We start from the raw sequence: 20,152 nt of genomic DNA on the forward strand, positions 1-20,152 counted from the left end.
TGTGTGTTTGTGTGTGTTTGTGTGTGTTTGTGTGTGTGTGTTAGTGTGTGTGTGTGTTTGTGTGTGTATGTGTGTTTGTGTGTGTGTGTGTTTGTGTGTGTGTGTGTTTGTGTGTGTGTTTGTGTGTGTGTGTGTGTTTGTGTGTGTGTTAGTGTGTGTGTTAGTGTGTGTGTGTGTGTTTGTGTGTGTGTTTGTGTGTGTGTGTGTTTGTGTGTGTGTTTGTGTATGTGTGTTTGTGTATGTGTGTTTGTGTGTGTGTGTGTTTGTGTGTGTTTGTGCGTGTGTGTGTTAGTGTGTGTGTGCGTGTGTGTGTGTGTGTTTGTATATGTGTGCGCGTGTCACTCTTCACATTCCTCATTGCCGTACAAAAACCCCGAGGTGAGGGAGGGAGTAAGGAAGGGCCCTCTGCCATTGATGCCGCCCAGGGGTTCTGGAATGCTACTGACAATGAAACCGCGACTTGGCATCCCGCTCCAGGGCGAGATCTTCAACTCGACATCGCTGTCGAGTTGAAGCCTAAGCTGATATTCGAGTGGCCTGAGATCACATCGAGATCCATCGCACCGTGGCGACTGCTAGAGTGTCGAAACGATCTTATGTTGTTGTTGTTGTTTATATTGACGTTTGTGTTTGTTTGTTTGTTTGAGTTTTAAGAGGCGCATTGTGAACCAAAACGTCGATTCTTCCTGCCGATGCTGACCCTGCTGTTGCTGTTGAGCGATTCTGGCGTGATGGTGGTGGTGATGGTGGTGGTGGTGAAGGTGGTGATCGTGGTGGTGATGGTGGTGGTGGTGATGGTGGTGGTGATGGTGGTGGTGATGGTGGTGGTGTGATGGTGGTGGTAGTGAAGGTGTTGATCGTGGTGGTGATGGTGGTGGTGGTGATGGTGGTGGTGGTGAAGGTGGTGATCGTGGTGGTGGTGGTGAAGGTGGTGATCGTGGTGGTGATGGTGGTGATGGTGGTGATGGTGGTGGTGGTGATGGTGGTGGTGGTGAAGGTGGTGATCGTAGTGGTGATGGTGGTGGTGGTGATGGTGATGGTGGTGATGGTGGTGGTGATGGTGGTGGTGGTGAAGGTGGTGATCGTGGTGGTGATGGTGGTGGTGGTGATGGTGATGGTGGTGATGGTGGTGGTGATGGTGGTGGTGGTGAAGGTGGTGATCGTGGTGGTGATGGTGGTGGTGGTGGTGATGGTGAATGTTGTTCGCGTCGTTCATCGTGAAATTTCAGTCACGGGTCCACCGGTGATCGCTGATTTGAGTTTTTATTTTTTGTGTGGGTGGGGGGTGATTTCGAAAGACGTGTTTTTGATTTTTTTTTCCGGACGCGGTAACGGAGTTTGGCCGACGGATTTTAAGCTAAGTTGTCTTTTGTGGGTGCTGTTGTTATGGTTGTTGTGGTTGTTGTTGTTGTGGTTGTTGTTGTTGTGGTTGTTGTGGTTGTTGTTGTGGTTGTTGTGGTTGTTGTTGTTGTGGTTGTTGTTGTGGTTGTTGTTGTTGTGGTTGTTGTGGTTGTTGTTGTGGTTGTTGTTGTTGTGGTTGTTGTTGTGGTTGTTGTGGTTGTGGTTGTTGTTGTTGTGGTTGTTGTTGTTGTGGTTGTTGTTGTTGTGGTTGTTGTGGTTGTGGTTGTTGTTGTGGTTGTTGTGGTTGTTGTGGTTGTTGTTGTTGTGGTTGTTGTTGTGGTTGTTGTTTTGGTTGTTGTGGTTGTTGTTGTGGTTGTTGTTGTGGTTGTTGTTGTGGTGGTTGTTGTGGTTGTTGTTGTGGTTGTTGTGGTTGTTGTTGTGGTTGTTGTGGTTGTTGTTGTGGTTGTGGTTGTTGTGGTTGTTCTTGTGGTTGTTGTGGTTGTTGTTGTTGTGGTTGTTGTTGCTGTGGTTGTTGTTGTTGTGGTTGTTGTTGTTGTTGTGGTGGTTGTTGTTCAACTTGCATACCACCGGGATTTTTGCACGCAGAGTTAGAGCCGTTCGGTGATTTTTTTTTCTGGAAGATTTTGCTGTGTTTTTTTTGTAGTTGTTCGCTCTCTCGTGGATTTTTCTGTTTGCACAGTCACACACAGGAGTCAGGCGAGGATGTTTTTCTTGTGAGGGGGGTTTTTTGCTTGTTTCTGTTGCACCCGGTTCAGGAGCCGAATGGCTCACAGGGCTGTACCTGAATACATGTAACTGAAATAGTGAAAACCATCACCACCATCATCATCACCATCACCACCACCATCATCACCATCATCACCACCATCATCACCACCATCACCTCCATCACCACCATCACCATCACCACCACCATCATCATCATCACCATCACCATCACCACCATCACCATCATCACCATCACCACCATCACCACCACCACCACCACCATCACCTCCATCACCACCACCATCACCACCACCACCATCACCACCACCACCATCACCTCCATCACCACCACCACCATCACCACCATCACCACCACCATCACCACCACCACCATCACCACCACCATCATCACCATCACCACCACCATCACCACCACCACCATCACCACAACCACCTCCATCACCACCACCACCATCACCACCACCATCAACATCACCATCATCACCATCACCACCATCACCACCACCATCATCACCACCATCACCACCATCACCACCACCACCACCACCATCACCACCACCACCACCACCATCAACATCACCATCACCACCATCACCATCAACATCACCACCATCACCACCACCATCACCACCATCACCACCATCACCATCACCACCACCACCACCCCCACCACCACCACCACCCCCCTACCCCCCCTGTCCCCAGGCCACCCCCTGTGCTCGCTTTTCTCTGCGTCTGCACGGGGCTCTCGCTGCTGTGGATGGGGGTCCACCGGTGCCTGGAGAGACCCCCTCGAGACTCCGCCGTGAGGGACCCCCACGCAGGGCCGGCCTGGCTCAGAGGTGGCTCCGTCTAGCCGCTCAGCTACCCACTCAGCTACCCACTCAGCTACCCACTCAGCTACCCACTCAGCTACCCACTCACTCAGCTACCCACTCACTCAGCTACCCACTCACTCAGCTACCCACCCAGCTACCCACCCAGCTACCCACTCAGACACTCACTCATACACTCACTCATACACTCACTCAGCTACCCACTCAGACACTCACTCATACACTCACTCATACATTCACTCAGCTACCCACTCACTCAGCTACCCACTCACTCAGCTACCCACTCACTCAGCTACCCACTCAGCTACCCACTCAGCTACTCACTCAGCTACCCACTCACTCAGCTACCCACTCAGCTACCCACTCAGACACTCACTCATACACTCACTCATACACTCACTCATACACTCACTCATACACTCACTCACTCATACACTCACTCATACACTCACTCACTCATACACTCACTCAGAAACTCACTCAGCTACCCACTCACTCAGCTACCCACTCAGCTACCCACTCAGACACTCACTCATCCACTCACTCATACACTCACTCACTCATACACTCACTCATACACTCACTCACTCATACACTCACTCATACACTCACTCAGACACTCACTCATACACTCATTCAGCTACCCACTCACTCAGCTACCCACTCACTCAGCTACTCACTCAGCTACCCACTCAGCTACCCACTCAGCTACCCAATCAGACACTCACTCATACACCCACTAATACACTCACTCATACACTCACTCACTCATACACTCAGCTACCCACTCAGCTATCCACTCAGCTACCCACTCAGACACTCACTCATACACTCACTCATACACTCACTCACTCACTCATACACTCACTCACTCACTCATACACTCACTCACTCATACACTCACTTATACACTCACTCAGCTACCCCTCACTCAGCTACCCCTCACTCACTCAGACACTCACTCATACACTCACTCAGCTACCCCTCACTCAGCTACCCACTCACTCAGACACTCACTCAGCTACCCACTCACTCAGCTACCCCTCACTCACTCAGCCACTCACTCAGACACTCACTCAGCTATCCACTCACCTACCCACTCACTCAGCTATCCATTCACTCAGCTACCCACTCACTCAGACACTCACTCAGCTACCCACTCACCTACCCACTCACTCACCTACCCACTCACTCAGCCACCCACTCACTCAGCTACCCCTCACTCACTCAGCCACTCACTCAGACACTCACTCAGCTATCCACTCACCTACCCACTCACTCAGCTATCCATTCACTCAGCTACCCACTCACTCAGACACTCACTCAGCTACCCACTCACCTACCCACTCACCTACCCACTCACTCAGCCACCCACTCACTCAGCTATCCATTCACTCAGCTACCCACTCACTCAGACACTCACTCAGCTACCAACTCACTCAGCTACCCACTCACACAGCTACCCACTCACTCAGACACTCACTCAGCTACCCACTCACTTAGCTACCCTCTCACTCAGCTACCCACTCACTTACCCAATCACTCACCTACCCAATCACTCACCTACCCAATCACTCACCTACCCAATCACTCAGCTACCCACTCACCTACCCACTCACTCAGACACTCACTCAGACACTCACTCACTCACCCACTCACCTACACAATCACCCACTCATGATGATACTGTCCCTCCCCCTGCCCCCCCTGCCCCGCACTGCCCCCCACTGCCCCCCACTACCCCCCACTGCCCCCCACTGCCCCCCACTGCCCCCCACAGTGGCTCTGGTGGTGTTTGCGGTCCCCTCTCTCGCCATGTCGGCGTCTGACGCCGCAGTGGCCCTGGGGGGTGCCAGCGGCTGCCCCCAGGGCAGTCTCACGCTGCCCCTGGGGCACGCGGCCCTACAGGCAGCCTTCACTCTCACACTGGTCAGTGAACACGTGACACACGTGAACACACACACTCACACGTGAACACACACTACACTATACACTATACACTACACTATACACTACACAAGTGGACAGTCTCACGCTGCCCCTGGGGCACGCGGCCCTCCAGGCAGCCTTCACTCTCACACTGGTCAGTGAACACGTGACACACACTCACACACACTCACACACACTACACTACACTATACACTACACACTACACACTACACTACACTACACACTACACTACACACTACACTACACACTACACTACACTATACACTACACAAGTGGACAGTCTCACGCTGCCCCTGGGGCACGCGGCCCTACAGGCAGCCTTCACTCTCACACTGGTCAGTGAACACGTGACACACTGGTCAGTGAACACGTGACACACTGGTCAGTGAACACGTGACACACGTGAACACACTACACTACATACACACACACTACACTATACACTACACACTACACTACACTATACACTACACACAAGTGGGCAGTCTCACGCTGCCCCTGGGGCACGCGGCCCTACAGGCAGCCTTCACTCTCACACTGGTCAGTGAACACGTGACACACTGGTCAGTGAACACGTGACACACGTGAACACACTCACACGTGAACACACTCACACACTCACACACTCACGTGAACACACTCACACGTGAACACACACACACACTCACACACTCACGTGAACACACTCACACGTGAACACAATCACACACTCACACACTCACGTGAACACACTCACACGTGAACACACTCACGTGAACACTCTCACGTGAACACACTCACACTACACACACGTGAACACACTCACGTGAACACTCTCACGTGAACACACTCACACTACACACACGCGAACACACTCACACGTGAACACACTCACGTGAACACTCTCACACGTGAACACACTCACACGTGAACACACTCACACACTCACGTGAACACTCACACTACACACACACACTCACGTGAACACACTCACACACTCACACACTCACGTGAACACTCACACACTCACGTGAACACACTCACACACTCACACACTACACACACACTACACACTCACACTACACACACACACTACACTACACACTCACACACTCACGTGAACACACACTACACACACTCACGTGAACACACTACACACTACACTACACACACACTACACACACTACACACACACTACACACACACTACACACACACACTACACACACTACACACACACTACACACACACTCACACATACACCACACACTACACACACACTACACACACACTACACACACTACACACACTACACACACACTACACACTACACACACACTACACACACACTACACACACTACACACACACTACACACACACTCACACATACACCACACACTACACACTCACTACACACACACTACACACACACTACACACTCACTACACACACACTCACTACACACACTCACTACACACACTACACACACACTACACACACACTCACTACACACACTACACACACACTACACACACACACTCACTACACACACTACACACACACTACACACACTACACACACACACTACACACACTACACACACACTACACACACACACTACACACACACTACACACACTACACACACACACTACACACACACTACACTACACACACACTACACACACACTCACACACTACACACACACACACTACACATCACACACACTACACACACACTACACACACTACACACACTACACACACACACTACACACACACACTACACACACACTACACACACACACTACACACACTACACACACACTACACACACACTCACACATACACCACACACTACACACTCACTACACACACACTACACACACACTACACACTCACTACACACTCACTACACACACTCACTACACACACTACACACACACTACACACACTACACACACACTCACTACACACACTACACACACACTACACACACACACTACACACACTACACACACACTACACACACTACACACACACACTACACACACTACACACACACTACACACACACTACACACACACTACACACACTACACACACACACTACACACACACTACACTACACACACACACTACACACACACTCACACACTACACACACACACACTACACATCACACACACTACACACACACTACACACACTACACACACTACACACACACACTACACACACACACACTACACACACACACTACACACACACTACACACACACACACTACACACACACACTACACACACTACACACACACCACACACACTACACACACACTACACACACACACTACCCACACTACACACACACACTACACACACACACTACACACACACTACACACACACACTACACACACACTACACACACCACACACACACACTACACACACACTACACACACACACACTACACACAAACTACACCACACACACTACACACACACTACACACACACCACTACACACACACACTACACACACACCACAACACACACACACTACACACACACACTACACACACACACTACACACACACACACTACACACACTACACACACTACACACACACACTACACACACACACACTACACACACACACTACACACACACTACACACACACACACACACTACACACACACACTACACACACTACACACACTACACACACACTACACACACACCACACACACTACACACACTACACACACTACACACACACACTACACACACACACACTACACACACCACACACACACACACTACACACACACTACACACACACACTACACACAAACTACACCACACACACTACACACACACTACACACACACCACTACACACACACACACTACACACACTACACACACACACACACACTACACACACACACACACTACACACACACTACACACACACACTACACACACACTACACACACACATCACACACACACACCACACACACTACACACACATCACACACACACACACACCACACACTACACACACACACACTACACACACACACACACTACACACACACTACACACACACACTACACACACACACACTACACACACACACACTACACACACACACACTACACACACACTACACACACACACCACTACACACACACACTACACACACTACACACACACACTACACACACACACTACACACACACTACACACACTACACACACACTACACACACACTACACACACACTACACACACACATCACACACACACACACACCACACACACTACACACACACTACACACACACTACACACACTACACACACACACTACACACACACACTACACACACACTACACACACACACACTACACACACACACACACTACACACACACACTACACACACTACACACACACACTAAACACACACACTACACACACACACTACACACACACACACTACACACACACTACACACACACTACACACACACACACTACACACACACACTACACACACCACACACACACACACCACACACACCACTACAGACACACACACTACACACACACACACACACTACACACACACACACTACACACACACACCACACACATCACACACCACAGACGCTCCCCAATCGCTTCCCCTCCAACTCTGCAGGGAGTGAGGATTAGGAGGTGATCTTGGACCACAACACCCAGCACTCTCCACCCTTGCCCTAGAGACACACACACAGATATACACACACACAGGTATACACACAGACACACACACAGATATACACACAGACACACACCATACACACACACAGTTACACACACACACACAGATATACACACATACACACAGACACACACAGATATATACACACACACAGATATACACACAGGCACACACAGATATACACACACAGATATACACACACAGATATACACACACACACAGATATACACACAGACACACACACAGATATACACACAGACACACACACAGATATACATACAGACACACACACAGATATACATACAGACACACACACAGATATACACACAGACACACACACAGATATACACACAGACACACACACAGATATATACACAGACACACACACACAGATATACACACAGACACACACAGATATACATACAGACACACACACAGATATACACACATACACACACAGATATACATAAGACACACACACAGATATACATACAGACACACACACAGATATACATACAGACACAGATATACATACAGACATACACACAGATATACACACAGACACACACACAGATATACACACAGACACACACACAGATATACATACAGACACAGATATACATACAGACACACGCACAGATATACATACAGACACACACACAGATATACACACAGACACACACACAGATATACATACAGACACACACACAGATATACTTACAGACACAGATATACATACAGACACACACACAGATATACACACAGACACACACAGATATACACACACACAGATATACACACACACAGATATACACACATACACACACACAGATATACATACAGACACACACACAGATATACATACAGACACACATACAGATATACATACAGACACACACTCAGATATACACACAGACACACACTCAGATATACACACAGACACACACACAGATATACATACAGACACACACACAGATATACACACAGACACACACACAGATATACATACAGACACACACAGATATACATACAGAAACACACTCAGATATACACACAGACACACACTCAGATATACACACAGACACACACACAGATATACATACAGACACACACTCAGATATACACACAGACACACACTCAGATATACACACAGACACACACACACAGATATACATACAGACACACACACAGATACACACACACAGATATACACACAGACACACACACACAGATATACACACAGACACACACACAGATGTACATACAGACACACACACACAGATATACATACAGACACACACACAGATATACACACAGACACACACACAGATATACACACAGACACACACACACAGATATACACACAGACACACACACAGATATACACACAGACACACACAGATATACATACAGACACACAGATATACATACAGACACACAGATATACACACAGACACACACACAGATATACACACATACACACACAGATATACATACAGACACACACACAGATATACATACAGACACACACACAGATATACATACAGACACACACTCAGATATACACACAGACACACACTCAGATATACACACAGACACACACACAGATATACATACAGACACACACACAGATATACACACAGACACACACACAGATATACATACAGACACACACAGATATACATACAGACACACACTCAGATATACACACAGACACACACTCAGATATACACACAGACACACACACAGATATACATACAGACACACACTCAGATATACACACAGACACACACTCAGATATACACACAGACACACACACACAGATATACATACAGACACACACACAGATACACACACACAGATATACACACACACAGATATACACACATACACACACACAGATATACATACAGACACACACACAGATATACATACAGACACACATACAGATATACATACAGACACACACTCAGATATACACACAGACACACACTCAGATATACACACAGACACACACACAGATATACATACAGACACACACACAGATATACATACAGACACACACACAGATATACATACAGACACACACTCAGATATACACACAGACACACACTCAGATATACACACAGACACACACACAGATATACATACAGACACACACACAGATATACACACAGACACACACACAGATATACATACAGACACACACAGATATACATACAGACACACACACACACATATACACACAGACACACACACAGATATACACACAGACACACACAGATATACATACAGACACACACAGATATACACACAGACACACACACAGATATACACACAGACACACAGATATACATACAGACACACACACACAGATACAATAAAAACATACATACACACCTATATTCACACACACATACATGCACACATACATGCACACACATGCATACACACACACACAAAGACAAAGATCCCCCATATAGCCTTGACAGACTGTAGGGGCAAGTGCTGTTAGCGAGCACCTATGAAGGCCGGAACGGTACACGAGGGGGTGGGTGGCCAGCACCACGCCCGACCGCCTTTGTCTCCCTAGTGGCAATATTTACACACCGCTACACCAGGTACTCATTTGAGGCTGAGTCGACCTAGGGGAGTCCCGGGACCGGTTCAGATAATCGTCACCGGTGTTGGCCGTGAGCGGGAATCGAACCCGGGTCGCCAGGTTCATAGCGCAGCGTAGCGCTAACCGCTACACTATCGCTCCCCACCACACACACACTTATACACATATACATACACACACGCACATACACACACACACGCATATACAAGAAAAACACACATACACACGTATAACAACAACAACCACAACTCGCCACTAAGTGGCGGTGACGTCACCACGACGCTTGTGCCAGCCTATGTGCACCCTGAGGCCACGTGAAGTGTCGAACGCCCGCGGGCAGGAGGTCACGGGGCAGACCCAGGTGCCACGGGTCGACTGACTGAGATGACTGGCTGATGCACCACCTGTGCCCCCTACTGTGCCAACCTGCTGTGCTTTAGCCACCCGGCGCTCCGCTCGTTGTTCTGAGCGTTGCTCCTCCGCCCTCCGTTGTGTTGGAGGGCAACTGCCTCCAACTGCCCAGTAGCGTCCTTCACGAGCCTCCTCCACAGAGGCCGATCTTGACACCGCTGGTACCAGTCATCGGCAAGTCCACTCAGCTCCACGTCCTCCTGTTCCACATCACTCCATCTCTTCTCTAGCCCGCGCCGCGCCCGTTTAGCCCCCTCGATCCGGCCGAACAAAAGCTGTTTCGGCATGCGGTGGCTGGGCATGTGGGCTACATGGCCCAGCCAACGCAGCCTTGCCTGCTGGAGGAGCTCACCGATGGGACCTTGCCCAGAGCTTTCAAGGATTTGTGAGCTCCTCACACAATCCAGCCTGGTTAAACCCAGGATGGATCGTAGGTTGGCTACTCTAAATGTTTCTAACCGGCGAAGATGTTCCATTAGGGGGGTCCACGTTTCGCAAGCGTAGAGAAGGGAGGGAATGACCGTGGCCAAGAAGACCTGAAGCTTCGTGCGGAGCGACAGACCAGGTAGCTTCCACACAGCGTTACGCAACCGATGAAAAGATATTGCCGCTCGACTGATTCGGAGTGAGACCTCTGCTGTTAAACTGGAGCCAGTCATAAGCATACTGCGCAGGTATGGGAAACTCTCCACTTTCTCCACAACTGCCCCATCACCGATTGGGAGTTGTGGGGGTGGAGTGTCCGATGGTACAAAATACCCAGGTAGGTGCTTAGTTTTGGTGGGGCTGATGGTAAGGCCCCATCTCTTAGTGGCATGCTCCAGTCTCAGCAGCAGCGTCTCCAACTCCTCCTCTGAATGAGCAGCTATTATGAAATCATCGGCATACATAACGTGGTTGAGCAATAGGGAGCCATCCCTTGACCGCACCCGGGCATCGATCAGCCTCCCATTATATCTGTACCATATGGAGATTCCCCCGGTACAGCTATTGAAGGCTTCACGAACTACGTGGTCAAAATAGATGTTAAATAATGTGGGAGCCAGAGGACATCCCTATCGCACCCCAAGGTGTACAGGGAATGTCTCTGACTCCCGGCCACGTAGTTTTACCCAGGCCCGCTCACCATCATGAAGGTCCTTAATGATCGTGAGCAGAGGGTCAGGTACTCCAAAAGCACGAAGAACAACCCAGAGCCCAGGCCTACTGATGGCATCATAGGCCTTGACCAGGTCAATAAAGCAGAAATGTAGGTCTTGCTGGAATTCCCTACACCTCTGCTGTAGCAGGACAGAAAATATGGCATCTGTGCAGGACCGCCCTTTCCCGAAACCGCATTGGGGCTCCGCAAGCCTCTCCTCAGCGTGCCTGGCAAGGCGATGTTGAAAAATCTTTGCCAGGACCTTTCCCGGCACACTGAGGAGTGAGATGCCCCTGTAGTTGTTACAGTCTGTGCGGTCCCCCTTCTTAAAGAGGGGGACCACCAGGGCATCCTTCCAATCCTGCGGAACCCGTCCAGTGGTCCAGACTGTTGTTATGATGTCATGTAGGGCAGTCTGTGCACAAACGCCACCCTCCCTCAGCATTTCGCTTGGGAGATCATCTCTACCCGCTGCCTTTCCTGGTCTCAGACTCCGGATCGCCTTCAGTACTTCCTCAACAGATGGCACTTCAGCCAGTCACTCACAGGGGGTGACTTCTTCCAATATTTGAGGCACCGCAGCCTCAGCAGGGTCATCCTCACTTTGTGCCACGATTTTTTCCTGACTGAGGGATTTTCCCTCTCCCAGGACCTCACAGAAATGCTCAGCAAATCTGCAAACCTGTTCCTGGGGGTCGGAGATTGGATCACCGTTTTTTTTCCTCTAATGACGGTAATAGGTGTGGCGCTGCAGGTTACTTTTTTGATGGAGTTAAATAGAGATTTGTGATCACGGGCCACTGAGGCAGACTCCATCTCCTCAGCAACCCGCGACCACCACCCATCCTTTCAGCGCCTCACGGCTCTCCGAACCTCCGAGCGAAGGCTGCGATAAGTCTCCTCATTCTCTGATGTGGGATTCTGTAGCCGATGACAGTGGGCCTGTCGCTTTTTCTCAACCATCCTGAACACCTCCTCTGTCAGCCAGGGTCTCTGGGGAGGTCTGGACCGTGTACCCAAAGCAGCACAGTCCTAAACCTCGCCCATTAACCCTTGACATCAGGAGGAGTGGGGGACGATGCCAACCCCAGCCGCAAGCGATGATGAAATTCTCGCTTGCAACTTTCATCAGATAACTGAGACCAGGCCACTTTAGGTTGGAATGGGGTCCTGGGTGTACACCCACCACCGGAGTGGAAGAATGGCAGGCGCATGTTACAGATGACTAGTCGATGGTCCGAGGGCAGATCAGCTCCATGGTAGGTCTTGGTGTCAAGGACATGGGCTCGCATCCGCTGGTCCGTAACTATGTAGTTCAGCAGATGTTCTTGCTTGGACCCGGCATGCATCCATGATGTTGTGTGGATGCGCCGATGCCGGAACAGCGTGTTGGTAATTACAAGCCCATGGGCTGCACAAAAATCTAGCAGCCTCCTACCGTTGTTATTGAGCTGATCTGGCCCATGCCCTCCAATCACTCCAGACCAGGTGCCAGCATCATGACCAACTCGGGCATTGAAGTCACCCAACATGATGACTCTATCCCGAGGGGCCACTTTAGCCAGCACCTGTGACAGGTCATAGAAGGCATCTGACTCATCGGCTTTGCCTGCATCCCTCCATGGATGTTCGTCTTCGGTGGGGGCATAAGTAACCACGACCACCATTCCTCGCCTCCGGTTGATGGGAAGGCGAGCCCAAAGTAGCCTGGGGCTTACAGCTTCCCACACCTCACCGCCACGCTCCCACGCCCCTTCATTCTTTTGTTCAAAAGAAGAGCCACACCCTGTTGTTTGGCAGTCTTCTGCCCCGAGTAGAGGACTGTCCACCCCTCATGGTGGCAGGAGCCAGAGCCGGTCCACCGGACCTCCTGAATGCCGCAGAGATCCAGGCAGTACCGGTCCAGCTCCCGACGGAGGAGTGGGCAGCCTCTCCTCCGCGGTGAGCGTTCGAACATTCCACGTGGCCACACGAAGCGGCTTTTCGTTGTTTCTGGAGGAGCCCCGAGGGTAGAAATTCAATCTCCCGGCTCCGCCAATTGGGGTTTTGGCCAGGAGACATCATAGACGCCTGGCCCCCCGGGGCCTCCGGCACAAGCTTATTAGTTAGATATTTGACTCGTGGTTTCGTGGTAATTTATTGAAAGGTGGAGGGGTTACCAGCCCCTCGCACCCGTCCAGAGATCCCCGTTTAGCCCCTGTGGTGGTCACAGACGCCACAACATTGTCCACGACAGAGTTGCCCGTCCGGCACCGTTGTGTACAAGTCTTTGTGTACACGTTGTGTGTGTTGTTGTGTACACGTTGTGTGTGTTGTTGTTGTTGTGTACACGTTGTGTGTGTTGTTGTTGTTGTTGTGTACACGTTGTGTGTGTTGTTGTTGTTGTTGTTGTGTACACGTTGTGTGTGTTGTTGTTGTGTACACGTTGTGTGTGTGTTGTTGTTGTGTGTGTTGTTGTGTACACGTTGTGTGTGTTGTTGTTGTTGTGTACACGTTGTGTGTGTTGTTGTTGTGTACACGTTGTGTGTGTGTTGTTGTTGTGTGTGTTGTTGTGTACACGTTGTGTGTGTTGTTGTTGTTGTGTACATGTTGTGTGTGTTGTGTACACGTTGTGTGTGTGTTGTTGTTGTTGTGTACACGTTGTGTGTGTGTTGTTGTTGTGTACAAGTTGTGTGTTGTTGTTGTTGTGTACATGTTGTGTGTGTGTTGTTGTTGTGTACATGTTGTGTGTGTTGTTGTTGTTGTTGTGTACACGTTGTGTGTTGTTGTGTACACGTTGTGTGTTGTTGTTGTTGTTGTGTACACGTTGTGTGTGTGTGTTGTTGTTGTGTTGTTGTGTACATGTTGTTGTTGTTGTTGATCCCAGGTGTGGTTCCTGTGGAGGAACGCTAAGATCTGCATCAACGATCATCGTAGATTACACAGGTACCTTCACCACTCCTCACCACTCCTCACCACTCCTCACCACTCACTCACTCACACACTCACTCACTCACCACTCCTCACCACTCCTCACCACTCCTCACCACTCACTCACTCACACACTCACTCACTCACCACTCCTCACCACTCCTCACCACTCCTCACTCACCACCCACTCACTCACCCACTCACTCACCCACCCACTCACTCACCCACTCACTCACCCACTCACTCACCACCCACTCACTCACCACTCCTCACCACTACTCACCACTCCTCACCACTCCTCACCACTCCTCACTCACCACTCACTCACTCACCACTCCTCACCACTCCTCACCACTCCTCACTCACTCACCCACTCACTCACTCACTCATCACTCACCAATCCTCACCACTCCTCACCACTCCTCACCACTCCTCACTCACTCACCCACCCACCCACTCACCCACTCACTCATACACTCACCCACTCACTCACTCACCACTCACTCACCCACTCACCACTCACTCACTCACTCACCCACTCACCCACCCACCTACCCACTCACTCACTCACTCACCCACCCACCCACTCACTCACCCACCCACCCACTCACTCACCCACCCACTTACCCACTCACTCACCAACCCATCCACTCACTCACCCACTCACTCACCCACTCACCCACTCACCCACTCACTCACTCACCCACTCACTCACCCACCCACCCACCCACTCACTCACTCACTCACCCACTCACTCACCCACTCACCCACTCACCCACTCACCCACCCACTCACTCTCTCACTCACTCTCTCACTCACTCACTCACCCACTCACCCACCCACTCACTCACTCACTCACCCACTCACTCACTCACTCACCCACTCACCCACTCACTCACTCACCCACTCACCCACTCACTCACCCACCCACCCACCCACTCACTCACCCACCCACTCACTCACCCACTCACTCACCCACCCTCCCACCCATCCACTCACTCACTCACTCACCCACCCACCCACTCACCCACTCACACACTCACCCACTCACACACCCACCCACTCACCCACCCACTCACCCACCCACTCACCCACTCACCCACTCACCCACTCACTCACCCGCCCACCCACTCACCCACCCACTCACTCACCCACCCACCCACCCACTCACCCACTCACTCACTCACTCCCCCACTCACCCACCCACTCACTCACTCACACACTCACCCACTCACTCACCCACCCACCCACCCACTCACCCACCCACTCACCCACCCACTCACCCACCCACCCACTCACCCACCCACCCACTCACCCACCCACTCACCCACCCACCCACCCACTCACCCACCCACCCTCCCATGCCACAGATTCGGTCTGGCCCACACGCTGGCCAGCAGTCTCTTCACCTACCCACCCACCCACCCACTCACTCACTCACTCACCCACCCACCCACCCACCCACCCACCCACCCACTCACCCACCCACCCACTCACCCACCCACACCCTCCCATGCCACAGATTCGGTCTGGCCCACACGCTGGCCAGCAGTCTCTTCACCTACCCACCCACCCACCCACTCACTCACTCACTCACCCACCCACCCACTCACTCACCCACCCACCCACCCACCCACTCACCCACCCACACCCCCCCATGCCACAGATTCGGTCTGGCCCACACGCTGGCCAGCAGTCTCTTCACCTACCCACCCACCCACTCACTCACCCACTCACCCACCCACTCACCCACCTACTCACCCACCCACTCACCCACCCACCCACACCCTCCCATGCCACAGATTCGGTCTGGCCCACACGCTGGCCAGCAGTCTCCTCACCTACCCACCCACCCACTCACTCACTCACTCACCCACTCACCCACCCACTCACCCACCCACTCACTCACCCACCCACCCACTCACCCACCCACCCACCCACTCACCCACCCACCCACTCACCCACCCACCCACACCCTCCCATGCCACAGATTCGGTCTGGCCCACACGCTGGCCAGCAGTCTCCTCACCTACCCACCCACCCACCCACTCACCCACCCACCCACTCACCCACCCACCCACACCCTCCCATGCCACAGATTCGGTCTGGCCCACACGCTGGCCAGCAGTCTCCTCACCTACCCACCCACCCACTCACTCACTCACTCACCCACTCACCCACTCACCCACCCACTCACTCACCCACTCACCCACCCACCCACCCACTCACCCACCCACCCACACCCTCCCATGCCACAGATTCGGTCTGGCCCACACGCTGGCCAGCAGTCTCTTCACCTACCCACCCACCCACTCACTCACTCACTCACCCACTCACCCACTCACCCACCCACTCACTCACCCACCCACTCACCCACCCACCCACCCACTCACCCACCCACCCACACCCTCCCATGCCACAGATTCGGTCTGGCCCACACGCTGGCCAGCAGTCTCTTCACCTACCCACCCACCCACTCACCCACCCACCCACTCACCCACCCACCCTCCCATGCCACAGATTCGGTCTGGCCCACACGCTGGCCAGCAGTCTCTTCACCTACCCACCCACCCACCCACTCACCCACCCACCCACACCCTCCCATGCCACAGATTCGGTCTGGCCCACACGCTGGCCAGCAGTCTCCTCACCTACCCACCCACCCACTCACTCACTCACCCACTCACCCACCCACCCACTCACTCACCCACCCACCCACTCACCCACCCACCCTCCCATGCCACAGATTCGGTCTGGCCCACACGCTGGCCAGCAGTCTCTTCACCTACCCACCCACCCACCCACCCACTCACCCACCCACCCACTCACCCACCCACCCACACCCTCCCATGCCACAGATTCGGTCTGGCCCACACGCTGGCCAGCAGTCTCCTCACCTACCCACCCACCCACTCACCCACCCACCCACCCACTCACCCACCCACCCACCCACCCACTCACCCACCCACTCACCCACCCACACCCTCCCATGCCACAGATTCGGTCTGGCCCACACGCTGGCCAGCAGTCTCCTCACCTACCCACCCAACCACCCACTCACTCACTCACCCACCCACCCACCCACTCACCCACCCACCCACCCACACCCTCCCATGCCACAGATTCGGTCTGGCCCACACGCTGGCCAGCAGTCTCCTCACCTACCTACCCACCCACTCACTCACTCACCCACTCACCCACCCACCCACTCACCCACCCACCCACCCACACCCTCCCATGCCACAGATTCGGTCTGGCCCACACGCTGGCCAGCAGTCTCCTCACCTACCTACCCACCCACTCACTCACTCACCCACTCACCCACCCACCCACCCACTCACACACCCACCCACACCCTCCCATGCCACAGATTCGGTCTGGCCCACACGCTGGCCAGCAGTCTCTTCACCTACCCACCCACCCACTCACTCACCCACTCACCAACCCACTCACTCACTCACCCACTCACTCACTCACCCACCCACTCACCCACCCACTCACCCACCCACCCACCCACCCACTCACCCACCCACCCACACCCCCCCATGCCACAGATTCGGTCTGGCCCACACGCTGGCCAGCAGTCTCCTCACCTACCTACCCACCCACCCACTCACCCACCCACTCACCCACCCACTCACCCACCCACTCACCCACCCACACCCTCCCATGCCACAGATTCGGTCTGGCCCACACGCTGTCTCTTCACCTACCCACCCACCCACCCACTCACTCACCCACCCACTCACTCACCCACTCACTCACTCACCCACCCACCCACCCACTCACCCACCCACCCACCCACTCACCCACTCACCCACCCACCCACTCACCCACCCACCCACCCACTCACCCACCCACACCCTCCCATGCCACAGATTCGGTCTGGCCCACACGCTGGCCAGCAGTCTCTTCACCTACCCACCCACTCACTCACTCACTCACCCACCCACTCACTCACTCACCCACCCACCCACTCACTCACCCACCCACCCACCCACCCACACCCTTCCATGCCACAGATTCGGTCTGGCCCACACGCTGGCCAGCAGTCTCCTCACCTACCCACCCACCCACCCACTCACTCACTCACTCACCCACCCACCCACTCACCCACCCACTCACTCACCCACCCACTCACTCACCCACCCACTCACCCACCCACACCCTCCCATGCCACAGATTCGGTCTGGCCCACACGCTGGCCAGCAGTCTCCTCACGTGGCTTACCCTGGTCGTGGACGACTCCGTCACGAGGCGTTCCAACTCGGTGTCCTTCGTTCTGCGGCCGCTCAACAGCAGCGCCAACGGAGATTCCCTCGCTCCAGCCGATGCGGCAGTCTTCGGTAACCCTCACCCCGCTCCGCTCCTCACCGCTCCTCACCGCTCCTCACCGCTCCTCACCGCTCACCACCCATCCGCTCACCCACCCCGTGCGTAGCT

Source organism: Petromyzon marinus, chromosome 83 (genome assembly GCF_048934315.1).
Source record: "Petromyzon marinus isolate PM22_M1 ecotype Great Lakes invasive population chromosome 83, UKy_Petmar_22M1.pri1.0, whole genome shotgun sequence".
Taxonomy (NCBI): domain Eukaryota; kingdom Metazoa; phylum Chordata; class Hyperoartia; order Petromyzontiformes; family Petromyzontidae; genus Petromyzon; species Petromyzon marinus.